Below are 14,232 nucleotides of genomic sequence, written 5' to 3'. Positions count from 1 at the left end.
AATCAATGGAACGTCCCCTTCTTACTCACTCGCTTTCACTCGTCAACCCATAGGGCCTCTTCTCCCAGCAGTGGGAATGGTATTGTCTCAAAGGAGGAAAACGGGAAAAGATCTGCTCCACCCCCCCCCTTTTTTTCCCCCCCGGTAATGGTATCAACTGGTTTTTTAAAGAGACAGAGCAGAAGACACGGGTCCTTCCTTGGCTGTAAGCTGTACCGCCCTTACCTCCCTCCATTCATCCTGGCACCGCCTCTCCAATTAGCATAGACCAACCCCATACTTCAAGGTAGTTTTCGTTCCACCGCCTCTTCCTTTTAAAGATACAACCACCCAATCGCGTTCTTTAAAGCGACACACAGCCTTTGCTATTCCTCTCGCCCGCCGCCAATCTCCTCCTGGAACTCCTCACCATCACCCTGAATGCAGCACGTTCGCTGTAACCGATCGAAAGCCATAAAAGTCTCGTGTGAGACCCATAGCAGATTTTTCAGTAAGAGTTCCTGGTTCTCTCGGTAGAAGGACCCCAGGCGGGCGGGCGGGCAGGCGGGCTGGCTAACACCTCCCAAGCCGAAAGCTCCTTTGCTAGGAGAGGCATGCGAGGTTGAGGAGCACCTCCCCAGCCTAAACCACACCCAGCCCGGGCACACACAGCATGCCCGGTTCCCACACCTCAAGGCCTCCCAACTCCCAGGTAAGACAACCCCATCTGTGATTGCTACCGCAAAAAGAGAGGATTCCTAAAGAACCAGCAGAACATAGCAGTGCGGCACAATGTGAGCACGCGTTCTTCTCCTTCTGGATTTCCCCCGCCTCAATAAAGCAAACCTGAATGAAAAACGGTGCGCGCGTCACTTATCTCAACGGCAGTACAGACTGGAATTTACAGAATCTGAAAAGCTGTGGCTGCCTAAAGGGAAAAAGCATCCGCCCCTGGCTTCACTCCGGACTTACTTCCCATATGTTGGATCCCTCCCCTCCCACTACTCCCATTTCCGAATCGGTTTCCCTTCTCTTGCACCGTCCTCACCCTCTGGTACACTCGCCAACCTACCGCATAATCCTGCGACATACAAATCTTTAAAATGTTCATGTCAAGAGCTTCACTCAGTCCTTTTAAAATTATGTTCGTTTCGATAGACATGTCGACCTCACCCATTGTTACTATAAGTGAAACCACTACAGAAAAACTGAAAGGTGGGGGAGGGACCCTGTTCACATTGATTTAATACACCAGCTTCTAGCCTGTTAATTGAATATAGCTACAGTGATCCATAAACTACAATGGTCAAAATGAATTTTCAAGAGGTACCTTTCATCCTTTATATTTTTGTGCATCTGCCACTGAAATGTTGTTCAACTCTCCAGCCTAACTTGAATGCCTACGGTATATGCAAGACTACAATTACTGTCAGCCCTTTTAGGCAGACCAAATCAAGAAACAGACTACAGGAAGATTAGAACTATAATTTATTGTGATTCGCCATAACAACAAAATTTTGCAAGTTTGACTGGGCTTTATCTTTCCTCCCATTATACTATATTCCAATGATGGCAAACCTTTTTGGCACCAAATGGCAAAAAGGGAGCATTTTGCACGCATCTGGGCCAAGATCAGGAACAGGATTTGCCCAGGGGCGTGCGCGCACCAGACAATGTACTTGTAGTTTCTTCAGGTTTCTTCTTTACTGCTGGCAAGTCTTCAGATTACTGCTGCGTATGCGCAAGCACCAATCAACTAGCGAGACCACACTGGAAAATGTACTTCTTGTTTCCGGTGTACGCATGTGCACTGGCCGGCAAATCTTCAGGTTACTGCCACACATGCACGCACGCCAATCAGCTAGCCAGCACACATACGCCGGAAAATGAAGACCAGCTCTGACGCAAGCACAAAGGCCAGCTGATCATCATGCGTGCATGCACACCAGAAACCCGGAAGAGGAACAGGGGCCGCCATGCATGCCAGGCAACATGGCTCCATGTGCTACTTCGGGCACGCATGCCAAAGGTTTGTCATCAGGGCCTCTGGTGGCTCAACAGACTAAGCAGTCTGTTATTAACACAGCTGCTTGCAATTACTGCAAGTTCAAGTCCCATCAGGCCCAAGGTTGACTCAGCCTTCCATCCTTTATAAGGTAGGTAAAATGAGGACCCAGATTGTTGGGGGCAATAAAAGTTGACTTTGTATATAATATACAAATGGATGAAAACTATTGCTTAACACAATGTAAGCCGCCCTGAGTCTTCAGAGAAGAGCGGGATATAAATTCAAAAAAAAAAAAAAATCAGTTAATCAGAGAGAAGGTTCCTGAGTGTCTTCTGAATATTACCTTGTTTTCCAGCAGTTAGGGAATGTTTCAGCCCTTTGGCTTATATAATGGTCCTTGCCTAGTTTGCTCAAGGTCATTTCCCTGAGTTACTAAATCTAGCTAGGTTTGCAAAAGGCCATGCTGGCTGAAGTTAGCAGAGATTTTTTTTTTAATTGAAAAAGTTTTTACAAAAAAATTCACCCCCCTTTCCCCCCCCTCTTCATCCCCTCCCCCCTCCCTCCAAAACCACCCTCCTCCCTCCCCCGACTTCCCAGAACAAACACAAGGTATAGTTCAAAAGACAAAACAATCATTTGCTAAATTTTCCCTACCACAAATTATAATCCTCCCCTTCTTCTCAAATCCTAACTTCCCCCATACAAATCAAAGATAAATACATCCTAATCATTCAAAAGTAATCTGATATCTCTTAATCTGATATCTATTTTGCGTATATTCAATCCATTTTTTCCAATCAGTTAGATATTTTTCTTGTGTAATGTCTTTCAAAAAGGCTGAGATTGAGTAGGCCAAATCAAGTAAAACGGTCTTAGACCAACATAAAACCCCTTAAAATTTACAATTAAAATACACTTAGGCTAGTCCCGCTCAATGAAATAATAAAGTCTTCAGTTCCCGTTTGAAGGTCCGGAGTTCGAGGAGTTGGCGTAACCCCGGAGGCAACTCATTCCAAAGGGCCGGTGCTGCCACAGAGAAGGCTCTCCCCCTGTGGGCCACCAACCGACATTGTTTGGTTGACGGCACCCTGAGAAGGCCCACTCTGTGGGAGCGCACAGGTCGTTGGGAGGCTGTCGGTGGCAGAAGGCGGTCTCGTAAATAGCCCGGTCCTAAGCCATGGAGCGCTTTAAAGGTGGTCATTAACACCTTGAAGTGCACCTGGAAGGCTACCAGCAGCCAGTGCAGGCCACGTAGGATAGGTGTTATATGGGAGCAACGCGGTGCTCCCTCTATCACCCGCACAGTCACATTCTGGACCAGCTGGAGCCTCCTGGTGCTCTTCAAGGGGAGCCCCATGTAGAGAGCATTGCAATAGTCCAGGCGGGAAGTAACGAGGGCGTGAGTGACCATGCGTAAGGAGTCCCGGTCAAGGAAGGGGCGCAACTGGCGAATCAGGCAAACCTGATAAAATGCTTCCCTGGCGACGGCCGTCAAATGTTCTTCTAAAGACAGCCGATCGTCCAGGAGAACGCCTAAGTTGCGCACCCTCCCCCTGGGGGCCAATACTTCACCCCCAACAGTCAGCGAAGGCGTAAGCTGACTGTACCGGGATGCCGGAACCCACAGCCACTCTGTCTTGGAGGGGTTGAGCTGGAGCCTGTTCCTCCCCATCCAGACCCGCACGGCTTTGACACCGGACCATCACCTCGACGGCTTTGTTGGGGTGGTTCGGGGTGGAAATGTACAGCTGAGTATCATCAGCGTACAGATGGTATTCCACTCCGAAACCACGGATAACCTCACCCAGCGGCTTCATGTAGCTGTTGAACAGGAGAGGCAAGAGAACCGATCCCTGAGGCACCCCACAAGTGAGGCACCTTGAGGTCGATCTCTGCCCCCTGCCAACACCGTTTGCGAACGGTCCGAGAGATAGGAGGAAAACCACCGATAAATGGTGCCCCCCACCCCCAATCCCTCCAACCGCCGCAGCAGGATCCCATGGTTGATGGTATCAAAAGCCACCGAGAGATCTAAAAGAACCAGGTCAGAGGAACATCCCCTGTCCCGAGCCCTCCAGAGGTCATCCACCAACGCGACCAAAGTCGTCTCAGTGCTGTATCCAGGTCTGAAGCCAGACTGGAACGGGTCTAGATATTTTCTATTGCATGCCTGGAGTTTGCCCAAATAGGAATTTTATAATTCAACTTGTAATAGTATTTCTTCCAGACAAGCAGAAGAGCAATTCTTAACACATGGTTCTTAAAGGCTCTATCCACTTTTTTATCATACAATAAATATGCATGCCATCCATATAATAAATCACAACCTTCTATATTCAAAATCCTTTCCTCTGTTAAGTTAAACCAATCACTTATTACCAAAAGAGCAGCTGCTTCATAATATAATTTAAAATTGGGCATTTTTAAACCTCCTCTTTCCCGTATGTCTTGAATTATTTTCATTTTAACTCTCGCTTTTTTACCTTCCCATATAAATTTATTAATTCCAATCTGCCATTCTTCCAAATTTTTATCTTTCTTAATTATTGGTATTATCTGAAACAAAAATAAAAATCTAGGTAAAACATTCATTTTAATGGCTGCTATTCTCCCCAATAATGATAATTGTAATTTTTTTCCAACTGAACATTTCCTTCTGAACTTTTTGCCATAATACCTCAAAGTTATTCTTATACAATTTCACATTTGAAGAAGTAATATACACCCCTAGGTATTTGACCTTTTTTACAATTTCAAATTCTGTTGTTTCCTCTAATTTTTCTTTCTGTTGTCTAGTCATATTTTTTGTTAGCACTTTTGTTTTATTCTGATTTACTTTAAACCCTGAAACTTTTCCATATTAATCAATTATTTCCAACAAACATACACTTGAATTTATAGGATTTGACAAAATAATCACCAAATCATCAGCAAACGCTTTCACTTTATACTCGTTGTCTAATTTTAATTCTCTCTATCTCCTTTACCTCTCTTATTTTATCCAATAATGGCTCCAGAGTTAAAATAAACAATAATGGTGATAAGGGGCACCCCTGTCTTGTTTCTTTTGCAATCTTAAAAACTTCTGTCAAACTACCATTAACTATTATCTGGGCTGTTTGCTCTCCATCAAGTTAGCAGGGATTATTATCCAATACATTTGCTGGTCCCTGATTGGAAAACACTTTATTATATATTTCCTTAATTCCTTGTCTCACTTTCATCTTCTAATGGTAATTTTCCTCTTTACATTTGCCCATAACCCACAGTATAATTTTGAGGGTAGGATTTGCAAATATAAGTATCCTCCAAATCAGGGGTCTCCAATCTTGGCAACTTTAAGACTTGTGGACTTCAACTCCCAGAACTCTGGGAATTGAAGTCCACAAGTCTTAAAGTTGCCAAGGTTGGAGACCCCTGCTCCAAATGACTTGGGCAACTTCTCCCATCCTGTGCTGATAAGATTTGATTTAAAATATCAGAAGGGCATATTTTTTGGTAAATATATGCATACTTCTTCAGTACAATTATAAGATGATGATACCTGAAAGTATATTTCCCAGGCTTCTCAATCTTGTAGCCAGGCTGGGGTTGATTCTTACCCAGTTACAGGTGCTGAAGGCTCCCAATCTCTGTATTTTGGGAGTAAGTTCAAGAATGGTGTTCACAGCCATCATAATAGTATCAGATTCTCCAGCCTGAATCAGACATATGGTCTCAGACTAGTTTTTAGTTAGGTGGGAATGTCATCCATTTTCAGATTCTCCAATCTTATGTCATCATTCAATAATTTTCATGTTGCTATGGAACTTAACTCTTTAACCTCCACAGAGGAGTGGTACCAGTTAGAATGGTCTGTTCAGGTAGCTATGGATCCAGTCAGATTTACCTAACAGACTGATGGGCAGTTTCATCATATGCCTCATTGACCTCTGGAATTAAGTCAACTAGATGTTGGATGTGATGGACCCTGAACAGTCTTTCAAACCAAGGAATTCTGGAGAAGGAAGTAATCAAATATATGTTTACAACAAGAATGATATAAAAAAGAGTTGGGACTCTTTGAATGACTATTCACAAGAAGCCATGTTTGAGCCCACCCTACAGAGATAAAAATGGTGCAGAACTATTGCTGTCCTACCACAAATGCCATTCAGAGAACCTGTTTAAGGTGCCAAGCTTCTTTTGCCAATTAGAAGGCAGAAAGAATAAACTCAGATATATTTAGTTTATAAAGTAAATAAATAGATAGATAGTCCTCAATGGATGACCACAATTGAGGCCAAAATTTCAGTTGCTAAGCAAGACAATTGAGTTTTGCTCTATTTTACAACCTTTCTTGCCATAGTTATGTGAACCACTGCAGTTGTTAAATTAATAACATCGTTGTTTAGTGAATCTGATTTCTCCATTGACTTTGCTTGACAGAAGGTGATGTCATGACCCTGAGACACTGCAACCATCATTAATGTGAACCAATTGCCAAGCATCCAAATTTTAATCACTTGACAATAGGGATGCTGCAACACTCATAAATGTGAAAAACGGTCATGTTACAAGTGCTGTTGTAACTTCGAATGGTCATTAAACGAACTATTGAAAGTTGAAGACTACCTATATTTTGTGTATCTTTTTATTGTTGAATAATGTTACCTATTCTATATCATTTTCCTCTTTTATGTTATGTTCAGAAACTAGGGATTTGTCCCTTTGTTAAATAGTAGCAAGTTTTATTAATATATTTCCTAATAAATCATAAGTATTTTCCAAGAAAGGAGAGAAGTAAAGAAAACATCAGGAGAAAAAAAAATCTTTGGCAGATGCAGATTTGTGGAACAATGTGCCCAAAAGAAGCAAAAAAGTGAGGAGACATTCAGTAACAATAGAATTCTGGAATTGATACTAGGTTCTCATTGTAAAGGACATTAGACAGCCATCTTGAATCAATCATGTCATCAGTGTAGAACAAACTTCAATGGATTGAAGTCCTATAAGAGTAAATTAGGAAAAAAAGAAAAAAGAGAGGCATGCTATGGTGTAGTAAGTAATTCTCTGTTAAGAAAAACCAAAGCAGTTGTGTGCAGACTCAGTATGACCCTTCAGGACATGTACTATCTTCTATATACAGGAAAAATTCAGATATGACAGATACTGCCAACATTAGACAGTCACCAAACAGATATCCTCTCCTCTTGACCTATGTGTGGATAAATGAACCTAATCAGAAACTGATCATGAAAGAATTACTGCATTGTAAGAGGTGTTGGCAAAAAGATAAAGAAAATGGAAGCAAAATGTTTTCATCCTACTAGTTGAGGGTCATGGTGCAAGAAGAAAAAAGAGGATCCTGAAAGTCAGTAATTGGCTATTTACCGTAAATGGTATCATTGAGAAGTGACTTGGATTTGATAACTGACCTATACTACCTTCCCAAAGATTTCCTGGCAAGAGATTGGATATATGTTATAAAAACTGGGAAGGAAATGATGGCAAGTATTTCACCAATCTTTTTGGCAGAATGTTAAACTAGAACTAAATAGGGAAGGGAGTAAAAGCTCAGGATCAAATATGGATCCAAGAGTAGGACCAAAAAGTAGGACCCAAAACAAGAAGCAGGAGGCCAGAAAGGGGCTTCAAAATTTTGCAGGACAGTACAAGATACATTCTGGTGGTAATCAAAATCTCAGGTGTTTCTTCTTTCCCCCTTCGATTTCATTTTATTTCTAACATGCCCTAAGAATTAGAGATCCTAAATCAGGAAGACAAATATGGTGGAGAAAGGAAATTTGGTGGAATGATGCTCTCACACACAGCACTAGAAGGCTATAATTTATTCACAAGGAAAAAAAGAGAAAGTGAGGGATATTGCCACACCTGGAAGCCATATTAATTTGTGCCTTCAGCCTGCCACAATCCTACCCTGGGAAGCTGGGAGGGGGGATGGCAAGAGTGAAGTAGATTTAGCCATAACAAAATTCTCTGTAGAAGTTCAAGGCCATGGTGTCCGGCAGCTGTGCAAAGAAGAAATTGGAGGATGTCTTCTGTTCAGGAAAGAACTGATTGGAGCTGTGGTGGACATGTGGGAGATGTGAGCAAGGTCTTGAACTTTTTTTTGGGTGTGGAAAACCCGGAAGCTTCCAGATTCATGTTTTCCCAGATGCGCCAATATGACATCTCTAATAAAAGATGGCTTTGAAGAACTTAAAGCTTTGGAGTTTGATTTCATTGGAGGTGTTACTTGGAACCCTGACAGATATTGTATTAGATATAAAGAAATATTTATATTTCTTGCAAACTTACAAAGATAATAATCAGAACATGAAAATCTTATTGAAAGTATTTGGGTAAGAATAGGAAAAACAAAACAGATACAGGATGAGAGATTCTACAAAATGAGATTTTGAAGGCACAATTGGGAGGAATATAAAGAGCCCAGCATGAATACAGAAAAAGATTTTTAAACTTTTAAGGGAAAAAGGAATATGGTTGGGAAATAAAGGAAGGGGAACATAACTGAAAAAAACATATTCTGTAGGATCTCTGACAGAAAAGCTAAAGCAAAGAATGAGCTGAGGCTTGCAAGAAATATCAAAACTAGCAACAATAATAACAACAGGGTTCTTAAGTTATGTTAGAAATAGAAGGAAAGCCATAGGAAGTATAGATGTACTACTAGGAAAACATGATGAAGCAAAGAAAAGTAAAAAGGCAAACCTATTTTGAAGACGAAGATTATACCACTAGGGGAAGGAAGGAACTGCAGCTTTGGATGGATAAGAAGATGATAAGAAAGAATTTACCCTTAGCTAATTTTAATTAATTAGAGATTCCAGGCTAGGTAGACTATCACCCAAGATACTGAAAGCACTAGCATAGGTACCTGCAGGGATATGCAGTTACAGCCACAATTGAAACCAGAATCTCAGCTGCTAAGCAAGCCAGTTGTTAAATGAGGCACGCCCAATTTTGCAACCTTTTTTTACCATGGCTGTTAAGTGAATCACTGCAGTTAAGCATGCAGTCACTCGGCGAATCTGGTTTCCCCTACTATTTTACTTGTCAGAAGCCAGCTGGGAAGGTTGCAAATGGCAATCATGTGAATCCAGGATGCAATAAGTGTTAAATTCATATTAGTTGCTAAGCAACTTTGAACAGTCAATAAATGAATGGGACTACCTGTATTCTCATAATCTTTGAGAACTCTGAGGGATTGAGATGCCATAGAAGTCTGGGGGAGAGAAAGTATCACCTATATTAGTGTTCCTAGTGTTTCTTTCAGGACCTCTTCCTCTTTTAAAAAATATTGAGGATCCCAAAACAGCTTTTGTTGTATGGATTATATTTATCAATATTTACCATGCTAAAATTTAAATCTGACACATTCAGTGCCACTAATGCTTCTCACAGCTGTTTGGTGGGATTTTAATATTATTTTTCAACATGCGTTTGCATATATTTTGATTTTTCCTGAGAAGGTCTTAGAGGGGGATTTTCAGACTGACCTCCTCAAAAAGGGAGGAAGGAAGACTTGGAAAATTATAGCCTTGTCTATTAGATATCTGCTTTACGCTAGGCATGATGTCAGGTCCAAGAATAGCATAGAATAATCCAGTCAAAGTTCAATTCTTATTTGTTTACATCCAATAGACAGACTCTTGCCAGGCTAAACCTACTCTCACCCCAACAGATGTGCCCTGGGAGATTCTGGGGAGGGGCTGTTATAACTCTGTTCCTCTGTCTCCTATCCAGCTCTGGAATACGTTATCTCTGGGCCCTCCCCTTGGAATCTATTCCCTCCTGGGAAACTGCCAGTTCGCTGCAGTCCATCACATTACCCAGAGGTGGTATTCAGCAGATTCTGACTAGTTCTGGAGAATCGGTAGCAGAAATTTTGAGTAGTTCAGAGAACTGGTAAATACCACTCTGACTGGCCTTGCCCCCATCTATTCTCTGCCTCCCAAGTCCCAGCTGATCGGGAGGAAATGGGGATTTTGCAGTAACCTTCCCCTGGAGTGGGGATGGAAGGGAGATTTTACAGTATACTTCCCCTGCCACACCCACCAAGCATTGCCATGCCAAGCCACGCCCACAGAACCGGTAGTAAAAAAAATTGAAACCTACCACTGACATTACCTCTCACTCCTTAGGCACCATCCCTCATAGTCCTTATATAGATTGTTAAGTATGAGCACTTGGATAAGAATGTTCTACCTACTATGAGCTAGCATGCATTTCTGGCAAATTGTATCAGTCTAAACTTAACTTTTTTCTTTGCCAGACTTATTCTTTAATACTGGAGACAAAATCTACCTTGATCTCAGTCTCTAACAAAACCATAATAAAACATAAAATAGAATTTGCACTCGGTGACTTCTGTGGTACCTCCCAATTTTATCAGCTTACTCTTGATTTCAACCTGAAGTTTGTTGTATATCATTTAATTACTTATTTTACAATATTTCTATGCCCTCACTATCCATAATTTCTATATGACATTTTTTTAAACATTTGGTTTAAAACTAAGGCATATCAAGGGAAGTTAACCTTTGCATTTATTCTATACAAAAATTAGCCACAGAGCATAAACCAAACCTATAAGGAAAGAGTAGATATTGGGTGATAAAAATCGTTAAAGTGCATATGATGGGCAGGATAATATAGAGAACATGAATTTGTCATGCAAGAATGTAGGGAAGCAAGCTGATATCAGAAAGTTTGATATCAAATTGTATGGTAGTGTGACAGAGCAATTTTATAAAACAGCAATAAACAAACAAATTGCCTCTATAAAGCAGAGGCAATAAATAAAAGACAAAGAACTGTGACACAAGGAATAAAAATGCAGATATTACTTGTCTATAAAATAAGATAAACAAACACTTGTTTACAAAATGGCCACAGACTAGAAGGATTTCTTGATTCCAGGGTCTGACATGAAAGTGGGGCTCTGAAAATTTTAATGTTATAAATTTGGAAGAGTCCAAAACAAGAACTTAGAAAATGGGGGGTGGGGAGAGAGACACAGAGAATAGATGGAAAACATTGCACTAAAACTGAGGTGGAACAGAAGAAAAAGGAGAACTTTTAATATCTTTTTTTAAGAATGAGAAGTCTCTGGATTTTTGTTTTTAATTATTAATTTAAAAAGCTTGAGAAGTGTTCTTGTTCAAATATCTGAAAAATATTTTCAGAAAATAAACTGTTTAGAAAAATTTATGGGGTTCTTCAATTCTAATTATATCTATACAGAAAATGCAATTACCAATTAATTGTTTGTTTTGAAATTTCCACCACCTGCATTTCATTGTTTCAAATTAATGGAAAACCATAACTACAAATTTCCACATTTTGGAATTGTCTCGGATCCATAAACTGCTGCACCACAGAATGGAGGAATAGGAGGACGTTATCCTAATCATGTAGTGATCTATCCATGTAGAGCAGGGATGTCCAAACTTGGCCCTTTGAAGAGTGGTGGACTTCAACTCCCAGAATTCCCTAGCCAGCAACTTGCTCATATTTATAGCTCATGCTGGTTGGGGAATTCTGGGAGTTGAAGTCCACCACTCTTCAAGGGGCCAAGTTTGGACACCCCTGATGTAGAGGATTCTGACTCGCTCACAAACCATCCAAATACAAGATATGCTGAAGCCTGTTGAATGGAACAAGATTTCAATTACAAGAGTTCTACAGAAGTTATGGAGGCTATAAAAATTAGGCTCAGCATGAATATTGAACTCTCTAAGTATCAATAAACTAGAGATTTCATCACTAGATAGGAGATGAATAGGAAGTATCCAATCTACCAACAAAATTCCTAATCTGTTTCATTTATCTAACTTCAGATGCATATATTCATATCTCTTGATCTTTCGCACTTAGGGCCTGGCAAGAGGAATTGTGTTGGCACTTCTCACTTTCATAAGTTGTGAGAAGACAGCCAAAGAAAAAGACACAATTCCTGTCTTTTTAATTTTATTTGCTACTTCGTTTCAGGATACAATCTTGCTTATACTTAATATACTCAATATAATTGAATCTTAATCTTTTTTTATCTACAGGCTGATGAATCCAAGTTATTGTACCAACTAGCTGGATATCTGTGCTTCGCTACGAAACTATGTGATCCGGCTTGATAAATCGACACTTACAGCTTGAAAATTAATAAGTAGTTACGATTGGCCTCTCCTCTCCCCTTCTTTCCCTCAGCTTTGCCCCACAGATCCCTATCATATCCCCCTTCTCTCCCTCAGCCTTGCCCCACAGAAACATCTCCTATCCTGTCCCCTTCTCTCCCTCAGCCTTGCCCCACAGAAGCCTCCCCTATCCTATCCCCTTCTCTCCCTCAGCCTTGCCCTACAGAAGCTTCCCCTATCCTATCCCCTGGTTGCTGCTGTGAAAGTAAAACTGAAAGTGAAACTCCTCTATTTGTTTTGCATTTGGAACAGATTTCTTTTCAGGTGGGGAGGGGGAGTCGAACTCCTTAGCATCAGTGTGTGTTAATCATAATATATGAAATACAAATGCTCTGATGGTCATTTCGAAAAATCCTTTCTTAGTGAGCACCTAGAAGCCAAGAGGAACATATGTGGCATAAGTTTGTAAGGAACATATGCAGCATAAGTTTGTAAGCTTTACAGTTCTGGAGATTTCATGATTATGGCGTGAGTGGTTTTCACTTTTATATATATAGATTAGAGAGTTTAAGTCACCCCAGATTACTTTGGCCAGGTGAGTTGGTACTTAGTACCAAAGTAAAATAACCAAATCTCATTATCATTGTATTGTACAATGCATTAAACCACAACCCAGAAAGCACATTTTAACTTATGGTCTTGTGTTAGCCCTAGTCTATATAATTAATTAGTTCAATATGTTGTGCTATCCCATAAAATATGTTTAACTGAATCATCCATTAATATGTTACTATTAGTAAGCATGTGCAATGTGTTGGTAGGAAAACCTTGACAAAGAAGAGGAAGGAGCTGCAACCAAAACAATGGTCAGATAAAAGAAATCTGCGTCCAAAGCAGAAATGTAATTTAAGAAAATGTCTCAGATTTTACCTTCCCTAATTCTCTTGTAGATAAAGATGCTTTCAGATTTGCAAAATTGTTGTCAGCCATTAAAGGTTGACCAGACTTGGAAATCAAAGTTATGAATACTAAAACTAATTTTATTATACAGTTACAGTTAACAGAATCTTTGCAAGTCTGAAAAAGTCTTCCTCCTGCCAGCCTTCATTTCCAAGAAAACTAGAAAGGGTCAAGTATAATTTCTCAAATTATATTTCTGCTTTGGACTCTTTTATATGATCTTTGTCTTGGCTACAGCTCTTCTTCATGTTCCTCAAAATCATTCTCACAGCCCATTACCACATGTAATGCAAACACAGCTAATGGCTCAGTGCAATAATAGTTTGGACCAAGCTCTTAATTATTTTTGTAAGCTTTAATGGAAACAGTATATTTATGCTATTACTTATTATTATTATTATTATTTTATTATTTATTTGATTTTTATACCGCCCTTCTCCCGAAGGACTCAGGGCGGTGTACAGGCAAAAATAAAACAGATAATACAATATACAATTTAAAAAGCAGATTAAAAAACTTATTTTAAAATTAGCCTGATAGGTTAAAATATACTAGGCTAAAAAACCCCATTTAAAATTAATTAATAAAAATTTAAAATTAATAAAATTCAATTCAAGCCAGCCCCGCGCGAATAAAAAGATGTGTCTTCAGTTCGCGACGGAAAGTCCGAAGGTCAGGTATTTGGCATAAACCCGGGGGAAGCTCGTTCCAGAGTGTGGGAGCCCCCACAGAGAAGGCCCTTTCCCTGGGGGCCGCCAGCCGACATTGTTTGGCGGACGGCACCCTGAGAAGTCCCTCTCTGTGAGAGCGTACGGGTCGGTGGGAGGCATGTGGTAACAGCAGGCGGTCCCGTAAGTACCCAGGCCCTAAGCCATGGAGCGCTTTAAAGGTCATAACCAACACTTTAAAGTGCACTCGAAAGGCCACAGGTAGCCAGTGCAGTCTGCGCAGGAGCGGTGTTACGTGGGAGCTACGCGTAGCTCCCTCTATCACCCGCGCAGCTGCATTCTGGACTAGCTGAAGCCTCCGAGTGCACTTCAAGGGGAGCCCCATGTAGAGAGCATTACAATAATCCAAGCGCGCTCATCCTAGCTTACTTGAATATGAGGAAGACTCTAAGGAAAATAAAAGATGAAAATTTAGAATAAT

At 40.6% G+C, this 14,232-nt stretch overlaps 1 long non-coding RNA gene across 1 annotated transcript; it reads left to right on the top strand.

Moving 5' to 3' along the window:
* Window positions 1-36: 36 nt before the first annotated feature.
* On the top strand, window positions 37-12,689 carry LOC131199166 (uncharacterized). Its single transcript, XR_009155283.1, has 3 exons — window positions 37-691; window positions 9,737-9,898; window positions 12,049-12,689. It is a non-coding gene; the product is annotated as an uncharacterized LOC131199166 (long non-coding RNA).
* Window positions 12,690-14,232: the final 1,543 nt, after the last annotated feature.

The sequence above is a fragment of the Ahaetulla prasina genome, chromosome 5, assembly GCF_028640845.1.
Source record: "Ahaetulla prasina isolate Xishuangbanna chromosome 5, ASM2864084v1, whole genome shotgun sequence".
Lineage (NCBI taxonomy): Eukaryota > Metazoa > Chordata > Lepidosauria > Squamata > Colubridae > Ahaetulla > Ahaetulla prasina.
This window is presented reverse-complemented; position numbering and strand designations above follow the sequence as displayed.